Source organism: Erithacus rubecula, assembly GCF_903797595.1.
Source record: "Erithacus rubecula genome assembly, chromosome: 6".
NCBI classification, from domain to species: domain Eukaryota; kingdom Metazoa; phylum Chordata; class Aves; order Passeriformes; family Muscicapidae; genus Erithacus; species Erithacus rubecula.
Genome location: NC_136688.1, coordinates 42,161 through 56,616, shown reverse-complemented (window position 1 = coordinate 56,616; position 14,456 = coordinate 42,161). Strand labels below are relative to the sequence as shown.

The 14,456-nt window shown below is 42.8% G+C and overlaps 1 protein-coding gene across 3 annotated transcripts in view; it reads left to right on the top strand.

Moving 5' to 3' along the window:
- Positions 1-5,455: 5,455 nt before the first annotated feature.
- Positions 5,456-14,456, top strand: part of PRR5L (proline rich 5 like) — a 49,934-nt gene continuing 40,933 nt past the window's right edge. For 2 of the 3 annotated variants that reach the window (XM_079308616.1, XM_079308614.1), the window contains exons 1-3: positions 5,456-5,541; positions 12,754-12,874; positions 13,764-14,060. The gene's annotated coding sequence lies outside the window, so the exon portion shown is untranslated. Of the gene's footprint in view, positions 5,542-12,753; positions 12,875-13,763; positions 14,061-14,159; positions 14,403-14,456 lie in introns of those variants that run through there. The other variant, XM_079308615.1, reaches the window with a different exon arrangement.

The window sequence follows — 14,456 nt, the reverse complement described above, 5'->3', positions numbered from 1 at the left end:
GCAGTTTTCAACAAAAAGCAATTTCTTTCTCTATTTTATATGGCTTAAAACTCAGAAAAGAGGAGGTATAACACAAACACTTAGAAAAGCCTCCATTAATGCCTCAAAAAAAGAGCAGAACTGTAAAAACTAACAAACTGGAATACAAATGATTTCTCTTTCTCTAGAGAGGCAGAGCTTTAGCTCTAGCTCTCTACAACCGTATGTTTAAATTACCAAAGCATCATAAGGGTAAATATCAAGATAAATGCTTTGAAAATGTCCTTCCCTGTATTATTAACATCACTGTGGACTATTAAAATTAAAAGGCTCTTTAAAACATAATTGACTTTTTCATTATTTATCTGCTGCTGCTGCTGTTCACTTCGACACATGTAAGCAGTAAATCCCCTGAGGGGTGTTTCATATCTATATAAATGTATATTAAATGCTTTGCCTCTGGCATTTTAGAAATAGCACAAATGCAGCTGTGTTTGTGCATCTGTAATTTCAGGAGCCAGCCTCTCAAAGAAGTTTCCACTTGGCAGCTTATATTGTCTTCTGTGGAGTTTTACAAAATATCCGGTGTTAGTAACAAGGGTGTGTGAGGCAACGTCAGAGGAGCAGAAATTATCTAATTACATTAAGACTTCAGACTGTGTTTATGTGAAACATTATGCCACAAGTAAATTGAATCCAACTAGCTGTCTGCTGGGCTCTTACCAATAGGATAAGAATGATATGCAAAATAGTACAAACTAATTACTTTCTTTTAAGGGAAGCTCTTTAAGCAGATTATGTAAAATACACCAAAACAGACTTCATCTCCAAAGCCTATCATCTGTTGCATATTAAATGCAGCATGTGTAACAGAAATTAATACTTTCTCTAGAAAAAAATCCTCAACCATTTTGTGTGCATTCATCGTGACTCGGAGAGGGGGAAGCATGGGAAAAGTGCTGTTTGGAGGTGAAAACAAACAAAACATTGCAGTTCTGTGGGTCATGCAGATACACAGTCCTGTGCCCAGCAGCTCTGTGTCTCTGAGCAGCAGTTGTGACTCTGAGAGCACAGGAGGTGCAAACCAAGCTGTGCTGTGGCAGGAGGGAGCTGTCTGTGGTGTGACTCTCACGCTCAGCGTGAGAGCTTTGGCTGGTCTGGTTTGCCAAAGATGAGAACTGTGTCTTGGTTGCTTACTTCTAAAAGCAGAAAGTTCTGGTGTTTACATAGTACGTCCTGTTGGCTGTTACTAATTTAATGAGGGTTTTTTCCTTAATTCAGAACATTTTATGGCTATGATGTTTTATGTTTTTTTTTTTTCCCCCCTCAGTAAACTGCAGAATGGAGCTTGCAAAACCTCCAGCCCCTTAGGATATGCTGTGCTTAATCTTGGAATCCCAAGGTATGTAGTTCAATGAATTAGCTGAGTCTTTCACTGTGCTGAAAAGAGCACCTAAGCATTGTTGTGCTTGTTGTTCTGTTTCCTCCTGACTGATACATCCTGCAAACAATCCAACTTCATTCCTTGTCCCCACAATGACTGCATTGTAGAGAGATCAACTGATGTGTGATGCACGGTGCCTCATCGTACCAGAGACTGAATCAAAGGGCTACTGAGGAGTGCCACAGCTTTAAAAAAATGATGTAGCTGAACCTAGAATCTGTTTTGTTTTCATAGATGTTGTTTAAACCAGGCTTCTCAGTATATTTTCTGTTTAAAACATCTTTTGATATTGCTATAAAATTACCTTAGTTGAAGGGTAAACCAAATGATCATGACTCTAACATTAACCCTAGGAAGTAATTCCCTGGCTAATAGCCACTGATGTTGCTCTGTCACTGGGGTGCTTGGTTGTTTTTACCCAAGCTGTGCATCCCCACTCTGACAGGTTGTATCAGCAGAAGAGGCACTGCCTGGGGAACCAGAGCTCAGGGGAGACAGCTGCAGGCACGGTTTTACTGGCTGAGTGTTCCTCTGACAACAATATGTTTGCTGAGGGTTTGTGTCAGCTGAAGAAGAGAATCTGCATGCAACAGAGAGGCTGGACATTGGTAGCTGACTTTATAGTTTCAGTGTGTCCACATGCAATACAAACCTGTGGTTATAAAAGGCATATAATATATAAAATGTAAATACAGTGGTGTAAATCAGGCCTTAAAGGTTTCTCCACTCTCTCCTGTAACTCTTTGTACCAGTGCTGCACAGGAGCACTGCTGCCTGAATCCTCCTGTTGCAGCATCTTGCCAGCATACAGTGATGTAACATTATGCAACTTCATTATGCAATGACACAAATACCATGAAGCTGAAGCACTACTTTCAAGAAAAATTTCTTCCAGCAGTAAAAGCCATGTTTAAATCAACACAAACACAGGGTTTTGGTAGTGAGACAGCTTTGGGTCACCGACTGTTCTGAATCAGCATGTCTTGAAATGAAGCGGAATGAATTCTCATACCTTCAGCTACAAACTGTCAGAGTTCAGAGAACTATAGATGCTTTACACCTCAGGAAATGTGCCCAAAAGTAGGACCAATGTAGAAACAGCAGAATTATGTGTCAGAAGCCTGTTGTGCCATTTCTCTGCATTGTGGCTGTAGTGTGCAGTGAAGTGACAAAAGTGTGGGACAGAGCTCAGCCATTGCAGCAGTCCTGCCAGCAATGCTTGTGATGTGGCTCCACTGGTGTTTGAGTGGATCAGTGTAGGTGTAGAAGAAGGGATTACAAGCAGCCTTTCACTTTCTATTGGGGCTGATTTTGAGTGCAGGGGTTAGATTCTGTTGAGTGAAATTAAACTGAAAAATGTTGTCTGGAAGTGTCCAACATGCTCAGATCTCATTAGGCATTCACTCCAGGGGATCCAAATGAAGGTGATTTCAATTAAAAAAAACCCAAAAAACTGGAATATTCACAGTGTGCATGTCAGATAGTCAGCAGCTGTTGTTTGTGTAGAGCATCTATTCTACAGATTCTTGGTCTGCTTGACCTCACCATGCAGATGTAACTTGATCTGATTTTTAAGAGGAGTTGAGAGAACCTACTGAAAATCTGGCTTCTAATTTTTAATTTCATTTTCCCCATAAATGAAATTGACCATGTGAAATTCTTACTTCTCCATAGACTACAATCATTAGTGAATTAGTGCTTACATAATATCACAGAAAGCATTTTGTCATTTCTGTAAATGTGCTGGTAATGGCTAGGAAAATTGCTAGTTTATTCTATAATATTCTAAAATATTTCACAATTTATGCAAGTAGTAAATATTTCAATTGTTGCTGAAAATGGACTCCCTCCAAGAGTGGAATGTTCCAGCTGAATCAGCACACAAAATTACAATGTAACTATAGAAAGACGAGGGCTAAAATGGGAAATTGCGTAAGGAATCCCATGTCCGAGGTAAAAATAAGGATATTGCAAGCTAACTTGGATTTGGATTAGCATTTCCCTCTGCTTTTATTATAAGAGTCAATGTGATTTTTAAGTAGTCAGGATCCTTCCAGCTACATTTCATTGGGAAATAGTCTGGAAATGCTCTAATTCCATAAACTGAGGCAGAAGTCCTAGAGAAAACATGTTTTCTACAGTAGAACATAAAGAGTACTCACAACACCCTTGAGAATTTTCCTGTCTGCATTTCTAAAAGGAAAGGCATTTGAGATACTGTTTAATGTAAGGACTTCAATCGATAAGTAAATGTTAAACAGTATTTGGAGAAAGTTGGGTGTTAATTAATTACAGCTGCATTTTCAACAGTTCTTGCTAGAACCTTTTCTTAAGTAGAAGCAAACAGCATAACTTTTTCAGTATCACCACTGATTCAGATTTGATTCAACTAGGAAAGAAAAGTCTGTAGTAACAAAAATTTTAAAACCTTATTTCCTTCCTGGAACAGGAAATGTAAAAATAGGAATAGTCTACTTCCAAATCCTGCAAAAAGAGGTGAAAATATCTCACTTATTTCCAAAAACATAAATCACTTTACATTGTTTTTGAAAAAACAAGTACAGTGACCTTACCAGCTTCGTCTATGAAAAAGCAGCATATTAAAGAACTGACAGAAATCACACAAGCACACAGAAATCCCAGCTACCTGATCCATAGGGTCTAGACAATGGAATACTTGCAGATTTCTGACTGTTGGAAGAGAGCAGTATCAGTATTCCACTCAAAATCCCAGTCAAACTGGCTGTGATTATGTGTAATTTAATTTTTTTTTTAAATCGCAACATTTTATTAATTAGATGTCAGGTGCTTTCTTTATTGAGCAAATTGGCAAACACTAGTAAGATGTAGAATTATCCGAGACTCCCACTTTCATTTTCTTTTTTTTATTTTATTTCACCCCTCAAATACTATTTGGCTTGTTAATTACAAAAGGCTGAGAAACAGTTTGGGCTTGGATATTAATTCTTAGCTAGAAACTTCCTGTTCCAGTTCTCTCTTTGTCTTGGTCAGTTTAAAACCACAGTAAGCCTCAAATACTACACAATTCCAGCCCTAGTCATCTTGCAGTGGGAGCCTCAGAGTCTAAAATTCTCCTTTTGCTGGAGTCATGGAGTCACTGTTTGAACAACCAGCCCCATTTCTCAAGATAAGGAGGCAGGAGAGGAGGTCTAATATTTCTGAGGTCTGATGCACAGTCAGCTACTTCACTAAAGAAGCAGTTGTGTTTGGGGACACTTGAACAGACAAACCTCTCTCAAAATGAGGCCAACTCTGCTTCCATCTTAGAGCAGGGAGGATTCTTCCAGAATACTTTCTTGGGAGCATCCAGCAGCCTGCACTCGCCTCCTTCTGCAAATACGATTTACATGATTAGCTGGAACCGAGTCAACAGCCCCAGACCAGGGCACAGGATACAGGAGGATTTCAGTATGAGCTGGGTTTCCTGGAGGGAAGTCCAGCTAAAGAGGAGTCTTGCATTCTCCCCAGTCTATTGTTCAGTCTGACTTGGACCCTGGCCTTTTCTGTTTATTTGCTCAGACAGCCCATCTCCCTGCATACCAATCTGTGTGTGTACAGTAAACACTGGAAGCTCATTTTAGTGGTAATAATGCATTGCAGCTACAATAATCCAAATCTTCCTGGGTCAGCTGCTGACCTTAGCTCTTTCTGCCCTCTCCTCCCTGCTGACAGGCTCGTGCAAGAAGGTAGGTGCAGGCAGTGTGTATCCTGTGCATATCCTGAGCACTGCACTTTCATCATGTGAGAAAAATACCTGTATGTCAGCAAAATGCCTTTTTCAAGGCCACTGGAGGCAACAGAAATTTTGTTGCTTAGATTTCTCTATTCATAAGAGAGGAAAGCTTTTATTTGGTTAATTTTGTGAACACTGTGTATAGAAAAGGGGACAATATGTCATCACATTAAGGCTAGTTTGAATTGACTTCATTGCCTTTACAGTTCAGACTGTGGCTCTGTATTTGGCAGCAACTTAACTCCTGTTAACACTGTTCTTTCTCTTTGCCTCCTACCAGGAACATATGCCATGGAGTTTGCTCCAGCAAGACATCTGTCCTTCACAGACTTTGGAAAACACAGACATGAAAATAAATTCAAAGGTACCTGCAATTGTAGAGGAAAAGTGTTTGAATTGCAGGGAGTACCTCATGCTAGGTTCAGCTTAGCTAATACAGGTTAAAATAGTGGTGGAGATGACTGAGAGAAGTCATCTTTCCATATGCTTTTCCTGTTCCTGTGGTCCACCTAAGGCATCTATGTCTAGCTACTGTCAGAGACACAAATCTGAGCTGAAGGGACCCATTCTGGCCCTCAATATGTTACATTGCCTAGTAACCAAATGCAAGCTGGCTGGGATCCCTGCTAGCCTACCTGAGCCAGACTTAGGCAATCAGACACGTTTCCTATTTCCAGTTGCTTGTAACAATTGTATAATCAGACTAAGCAAGCCTCTCTTAGAGCTAGAATTACTTGTTTTGAAACAGGCTGATGGTGGTAATGGATCTGTCAGACAACATGTAGGTGCCTTTGCTTCTGCAACTCACTTCCCAATTCCCCTGCCTAGTCCCAAACATCACCTCTGCCTCCCTGAGCAGCCCTCTGTGCTGGGTGCAGCCTAATGCAGAGTCCCTTGATGGAGCACATTCCCCAGCTGCAGGAGAACACCACAGTGTCACCGTCACTCTGTGCCTTTGTACCTTGCTGGGCAGAGCTCCTGGCCCAGGATGGGACACAGTGCCAGCCAGGCATTGCTGCACTGGGCTGTCACCAGACCTGCTTGTCTCCACTTATCAGGACTGTGTCTTTCCTTAGCCATGACAGGCAGGTGCACTTTCTGTAGCAAGGCAAGGATGGGAGAGAGGCTGCCTGCTGCAGGGCATGGTGTGCATAAATCCAGTGAATAATAATCCAGAGTAAATTTCTGTTCCCTTGGAATGGTTTTGCCATTTTGATTTCACATGTTTCAGCAAGGTGTGAAAATAGTGGGGAAGGAAGAGAAGGGGGGAGGGAGGAAGTCAAGGAGAAGAGGCAGCTGGTTTATTTGCTGAGTTTTATTGGTTGCAAAGCCCATGTGTTGTCCCCGTGTCTGTTCTACTGAGTTGGCACCACATACACACACAAAAATCTCATATTTCCTTTAAATGGTTGAAATTCCAGTCTGGCCTGGCAGAAGGGTAAATTCCACATAAAGAGCAGTCTCCATGGAGAGTTTTTGAAAATAAATCAAAAACCTGAGAGACTGAGAAAAATTCTGAAAACTGGTGATGTGTCAAACTGATTTACACAGCTTCATATTGGCACAGTTGGGGTATGACTGCCCCCACAAAAACACAGAGCCTTAGACACAAATTCCACAGCTGGTGTTCCAAAACCTGTGTTAGCTCACTGGAGAAGTGTGTCTACACACAGCCATGTGGCCACCATAAAGTGTTGCTCATAAGCCATATGAACATGTGCATATGGGATTCTTGAGTTAAATGCATTTATTCTGGCAATCACAAGCTGAATTCCACAGGTGCACAGACCCTTCTGGCTTGCAAAGATTCATCCTATGGAGAAGGTCAATGTACAGTGTGCATCTTCCTTGATGCAGTGCTTTTAGCATCTTGGATCCTTCTTCCTGCTTTATGGTGTGGTCTGGTACAAAGGCTCTATGTGATAACCATAGATACTTTGGGATCAGAAGCATCTGATAACATGGAGGAATTATATGAAGCTGTCCTTCACTTTACCATCCAGGTATCTCCCACAAGCCATGCATATTATAGGTATTTGAATCTTGCTCTGTATATTGAAATGCAGTCGACATTTCAAATGCCTCTACTCATCCACCAAGGATTCTCATTCTCCCCAGTTTAATCCTACACTGCATCCATCACTTCCATGCCAGAAGTCACTGACACTCCTCTGTGAGACAAGTGTTTGGTCAAGAAAGAGGCATGTACTTACTGAGCTGTGACTCACCCATTCTGCCAGGCCCTTTCTCTGTGCACATAAATTCAGAATGGCCTAAGGTTCTCTTCTCCCCCCACACAGCCTCCAGCCACCTTCCCCACAGCACAGCCCCATTCCTGGGCAGACAAAATAAGATCTTTTAGCCAATAAAGACATCTTCCAGTGTGGTCAGCTGGCTATGTCTGGAAAAGATGACCTGGTGATCACAGTGGCAGTCAAGAGCAGATGAGTAAATAAGCACCAAGCTGTAAACATGTACATTCTGTCTATGGCACTTGGCTGCATTCTGTCATTCCTCTATCTATCAAGGAAGGCAGGGTCACCTTGGGGAGGTGAGGAAAAGTTGTCAGCAGCTGTGCCAAACCAGCAACATAAGCCACAAAATAACAAGTAAGTATCTTGTTCCTAGAAGACAAGGCATGTCTGCCCATCATCCCACCAGCTGTGGATGGCTGAGGGTTCAAGTCTCCCACATTCTCTCTGAATATAAATACAGGCAGAGCTACTCTGATCCCATTTGGTACATCACATGATTTCCTTATGGCCCCTGACCAAACTGATTCTTGTGCCAGTCAGCTCAGGAGGTGAACATGTCCTTCTGCCATGTGCACTCAGATTTATTTTCAGCTGGCTCTGGGAGCTACATCAAAGACATGGTGCCAAATGCATTTAGGAGTTTTAAGGAAGAAAACCTGTTTTTTTCTCACTTAGAGAATTCTACCCCCAGTAGTGACTTTCACTGCGTTGGAGTGCTTCTGTCCTGCACAGCATAGAATGGTCTACAAATGAGGTGTAGAAAGTGAAAAAAAGACAAACTGAAAACCAAGAGATGAATCATACCAAGTCAAGGATGAGTAAAGGAAGACACCTTAGAAACCTCCTGTAATCAGAACAGAATCATTTGGCATCCATTCACCAGCATTCACTCATTTCACCTTAAGAACAATGTCAATTTCCAAAGACATTATAACCCAAAGCTGGTGCCAGCAGACAGCTGATATATGAAATATCAAACTCTCTGTAGCTGGTAAATGAGCCATTGGCCAGCTTGCCAAAATTACCCAAATTACCCCCTGTGGTGAGCTCTTTACTGGCACAGCCTGCAGATCTGCGGAGCTGGCTCACAGCAAGGCAGCACACGTGGCAGAGAAGCTTGCAGCTCTCTTTCCAGGCCTGTCCTTACACTAAGGGAGCACAGTGAGGTTCTCCTGCACTCTTAGGCTGGTGTTGTGGTGGCACTCACACAACACTGGATCCAGTTGTCTCTCTCAGATGCCAGCAACAGCACAAAGTCAGGTCCCTGTGAGCAGTGAAGGCAGTGTCATCTCTGTAACCCAGCTCATCCTCCTGGTCCAATTTGCTGTGCAGTCACAGAGGTATTGATGGCATGAGGGAGGGGCAGTGCTGGGCTGAGCTAACAGCCAAAGCCAGATTGCTTTTTTCAGTAGCAACCACAGCTGACTTTGGTGAAACTAAGATATAAGAAACTGCAGTAACACGCAGACAGGAGAGGAACTGTGGTGATAAGTGGAGAAGGACAAGCCAAGAGAGAGAAGGAAAGTAAAAGGTACTGCTTTCAACGTGAGAGGTGAGTGCAATGACATTTGTAGCACTGTTCTGCATAAATATGAGTGAAGATTATAGTTTTGAAAGCTGGAGGAAAAGATACCACAGTAATGTTGATATGAAGTGACTAAAGTCAGGCTGAGATATATTGCTCTGTGGGTAAGAAAGGGCATTATTTGAAAGAAGACACCCAGAAAATATCTGGAAAATTTAGACATTGCCTTAAAATGAGAACCTAGAGAAAGAAGAACCTTCAAAAAGAAAGAGAAAGAAGAACCTTAGAGAAAGAAGAACCTTAAATGAGAACCTAGAGAAAGAATAGTCTGACTTAAAAACAGTGCCCAAATTAATATGTGTATGTGCATTTAAAGTTAGTATAGTAAGCTCAAAAAGAAAGAGAAGAGACTGAAGTAGAGAAGGCAACCATGCACTGCTAATTTAATTGGCCTGTGTGAAATTACCTGAAGCTAAGATGAATAGAAGTGACCAAAAGAAAAAGTCCTCCTGGAGGAAGCCAAAGGATAACACACTGATGAAACAATTGAGGAAGAAAAGGAAATTGTAAGATGGAAAATGAAAGGCAAAAGGACTGCCATGTGTTTCAAAGATTGCTGACATGTCAGAGAAGATGGGAACTGCTCTGAGGATTCACTGAAACATGATAGTTAAAAACTATGACACACCACTCTGATGTGGGAGGTACAGAAACCAGATTAGAGAGGGTTTAGGTGGATGTATAGGATTCCAAATAATGAATTTAAAGATTCAGTTTATTGACCTTGGGGATGAAAGGCAGGAGGGAGATGGAGCAGATGGAGATGCTGGAGAGACAAATGAAGTCAGGAGTGGGATGGGAAGACTTAAAGCAGGAGGATGGAAAGAATGGTTTGTTATTCTTTCTTGTGACCTTTGGAAATTTACATTATGATTTCTAGCAGGGGTCAGTGGAAGGAATACTGGTTGCCACTGCCTTTGTCTGGCTCTGATTTGTGATGTGACTGTAAAGCATCAAACACAAACATACTTGAGTTATTTTCCCCATTTAGATCCCTGCCCATGGGCTATTTTGTTTGTCTTCTCCTCGAGGTTTGTCACTGGCCTGACAAACAGTGCTCTGCTGAGGAGGAAGCTTTAGAAACACAGAAATTAAAGATGGAAAATTCCTCTGTAAAAGATCAACTAGCCCACTGTGCTTGATAGGCCAAGGGATAAACACTGTGTTGTGCTTATTTAAAATACCACAAGAATCTCCCACAGCAACTGCTCCACCAGGCAGTGGATCTTACAGCCAAGCCATTGTGACACTACTCATCCTAATCTTTTTGCCTTGTTTCATCCTAATTTCTCCCTCCTCACAATAATAATGCTCTCACTTCTATAAACCAAAATAGTTGTTCTCCCACAGCTGCATCTATTTTTTGTAGTGTTGTGTCCTACACACCGTGCACAGCTGTATTTAGTTCTTTCAACTCACATGACAGGGTCTCTAAATCAATCCTCATCACTTCTGCTTTTTTAAAAAAATAATTCCTTTTTGTTTACTGATGTCTTTTTGATGAGAAGATAGTCAGGACTGAATGCAGTATTCCAAAGAGTTTCTACTACACTTCCAGTAACAGAGGCTTTTGTTACAGTTTCTGTTTATGAACTCTACTATCCCATTGTTTTCTTGTTTCTCGGTTTTTTTCCCCTCCCATCATCTCAAATTATGGGCCTGTCTAATTTACTGTCTGCTCTTCTGCTATTTTAGGTCTCTCTCAGCATTACAGCTTCTGCGAATTTGTCTTCTCAGTGAATAGCTGTGACTTGAATTGTTTTTTGACAGATGTAGTAGTACAGCTGCATGTTTCCCTGTGGAACTACATTTTGTTTCCAGAATATAATTTGTGCCAGAACTTTAACTTGTAAAATTAATAGAATAGTGCACCCTCAACCCCACAGTTTAGAGCTCTTCCCTTCCCCTTCCGTCCCCAAGCTTGTAATCATAAAAATGAGCATTAAATGATAACTTATGGAAAAATACTTTTTTATTCTCTTTGAAAGAGTTGTTTGAGCTTCATGGCATCACTGATACATGAAATTTTCTCACTACAGTACCAAGAGAAAGATTAATTGCTTTGTTAAATAATTTCCAGTCTCACTGAGGTTTACCAGACATGTCCTCCCTGTCTGAGATGAGATACGAGGTTGCTGCTCCCAGCTTATCCCCATTTGTCTGCCCCATACTCCTTGCTAGAATCTGCAAGGCAACTTCAAGTGTAACTATTGCCTAATCCTTTGTCTCCAAAACCATCCACTTTAGTTGAAGTCAACTTTTTTTTTTTCTGGCCCCTCCTCCCCACCACACATTGGACAGATGCAGTAAATACCTGCTATCCTTGCAGATGGAAAGGGCAAGAGATGCTTGTAGATAGGATAAGAATAAAATGTAGGTTGGTGACTTCTTAGCCTGTTTTAGCTGCAACCCTCAGCTATTTGAACATCAGTGCCAGCATTGGTAATGCTCCTCAGAAATGATGACTCCTCATAGACTGCACCGTGGGTCTTTTCCCAGGACTCGTTTCTGGGAAGCACACGGTGCTGCAGACCTGCTGGATCACACAGCCAAAGCAAAGGTGATACACTGTGGGCTCATCCCACCATGGAGGGCATTATAAGCAAACCAATGAAAGGTCACATCTGTTAGTCACAGCTCCTGTGGTTAGGCTCTTATTGAACAGCAGGCTGTGTTGAGAGCAGGGCGTGTGTGTGCTCAGTCTCGCTATAGAGCATGCTACAGAGAGGATGTGTGGTGTTAAGGCAGAGTGGCAAAAACAAAATTAAGGCTGTAGCTGTTTTTCACATAGCTGTTCACGATAGAAATGTCCGTGGCAACATTGTTGATGTTGTCAGTTTGCTGCTTTTCAGTTCTCTGAGAGGATGCTGTAGGACAAGGGCATAGAAGAGCCCGCTCCTCTCACAGAAAGCACACAGCAGTGCATTTACACCATGCATTGTCTTTGGGGCAGAGAGCAGACACCTCTGAATTAGCACTTGTCTGTGTAAGGCAAGGAGCTTTCTTCAAAAACTGTATTCTTGTCTTCTTGTTCAAACCACAGCTAAAAGGGTAAAAGGAGAAATTCAAGGTAATTTTTCTCATCTGTCAACCTGAACACAAGTTTTTCTCTTCAGATCCCTTTAACTGCTACCTCATTCTACCTGGGCAAGCTGTAGGGCAGGATTTGCCTTATCTAACTTTGAAAGCTAGGTGTGTTTTGCATAGACTCAGATAGCTAAAGTTAGGTAAAATGAATCCTACCTAAGTCTTTTTTCTCTTTCTACTGGGCTAACATTTCTAGTTGTCTTTCTTGTCTGCCCTTGCCATATATTGAAGTCTTCCAAGAACCTGTGCTCCTGCATAACATAACTAGGGGTCCTCTCTCTCAGAGACTATTTTCTTTCCACAGAATCCTCATTGCTTCCTAATGAGGAAATTAAAGAGGACCTCCCCTTTCCTTCTGGTGTGGTGGCAGGGGTCTTTTCAGCTCTTTCCTTCCTCTTTTCTCACAAGTTAGAGTCCAGCTGTACATTGGGATGGTCACAGTTAAGTCTGTGTTTGTGGCAGTGATGTCCCTCAGTGGTAGTCCTGAAGCTAGGACCACATGGGTATGGCAACCAGCTTTTTCTTCATAAACCTTATGCAGGAATTTGTTCCACACCTGAAATGTATTGTCAAATTTTGATTCATAACCATATGAGTTAAAATTTGGGGAAAGATGCCAGCTTGTGGGATGATATTTTGGTTTTTTTAGACAACCTGGGAATTTTTCTTAAATGGAGCATACCACCTGAACAAATATGTCAGGTCACCAGACCCTTTACATGAAAATTCCTTAGGATTTTTGCTGTCCCATGGAGAACAGTTCAAGTACTGTAAGTCACATCCTTACTTTGCAATCGATCTACCCACAGTGATGGTCACTTCCCAGCTATATAATGAATTAAGATCACCAATCAAACTCCACTTCAGCAATGCTGTCTCTGAAAAATAAGTAACTGTTGGCTTGAAAAGCAGGTGCAGAATGAATCGCAATATGCACTTTTAATTACTAGTAGACTAACCTATTTTATATTCCGGGTAGGTATCAACTGTCAACATATGACACACGAGTCTGGGACAGGAAATATGTTTTTGTATGTGTTCATACAGCTTGCAGTAAAGTCTTGTCTGCAATCCTTAGGTAATGATTTTGTGTTCATAACAGTAAACCCTAATTAGCAGAAGCAATAGACAGCAGGTAAGGTTCACAGTACCTCAGTGAGTCCTTGTTTTTAACATCTGAAGATAGAAAAAAAGAGACATGGGAATACAAACACGTATGGCAGCTGTTCTTATCTAAGCTAACTATGGATATCGACACAACTTAAAAGTGTTAAAGTTTAACCGTTTTAACTGTTAAAGTGTTAGAAGATTCCAGCGTGAACTAATGGATTAACATACTGCTTTCAGAGCATCACTAGCTTTTTTCATTCTGAGATCAGATACGACTCAGTTTTAAAGTTATGATTTGAATTCTTTTAACAAGGAGTGCATCAGGTTGCCAAGCTTCACCATGTACGGTGCATAATTCACGAAAGGCTCTAAAACAGTTAGGAAAATCACACCATTTTACCAATCTGGTCTGTCTCCTTTAAGCACTTAAACGTCTCAAGTGTTTTCAATTAATGAGTAGCTCTCAAAAGTCAGTGCAACTATTTGACTTACATGTTCCATGCGATTGCTCCCTGATTGCAACTAATTGCAGCTTTTAATCTCTTTAAGGACCCCGAATTACAAGTGGTTTATTTCAGCAGTTTCCTGTCTGATACCTGCTATAGGCTGTGACAACAGAACAGAGCAAGCTGCAGCGCCCTGCAGCTTGCACCACGAGATCAGAATAAAACAAACCCAGACTTTGAGGAGCACATCCCCTCGCCGGTGCTCCGGGACCCGCTGCTTCGGCCGGTGCGCCCCGAGCCGCCCCGCGGGGAGCCGGCGGAGCTCCAGCATCTCCCGGGAGCGCCCCGGCAAGGGCCTCCCGAGCTCCTCCATCCTTTCCATCGCCTTTCTTCGCTTAAGGTCAGGGGAATTCACACTTCCTGGCTGCGGCGGGACGGGAGGGGTACCCGGGCGGAGCGGGGTGGGAGCCGGGGAAGGCAGGGGAGGCAGGCGCGGTGCCCCGCTCCGCCCGGCCCGGCCCGGCCGGCTCTCGTCTCGGCGGGGAGGAGCCAGCCCGGGGCAAGCTGCAGCGGCAGAGGCTGGCCGGCCGCCAGGAAGTGTAAAATCCTGGCCGGTGGGTGGCAAATTTCGCCAGATCGCGGCGAGGAGGCAGCGCGTCCGTCCGTCCGTCCGTGCGTGCGGCGGGCGCGGAGCCGCAGCCGCAGCCCGGCCCGGGTGAGTGCTAACCTCGGGCTCGGCCCCGCTCGGCCGGGGCTCGGGCGGCTCGGGCGGCTCGGGCAGGGGCCGGCGGCGGTG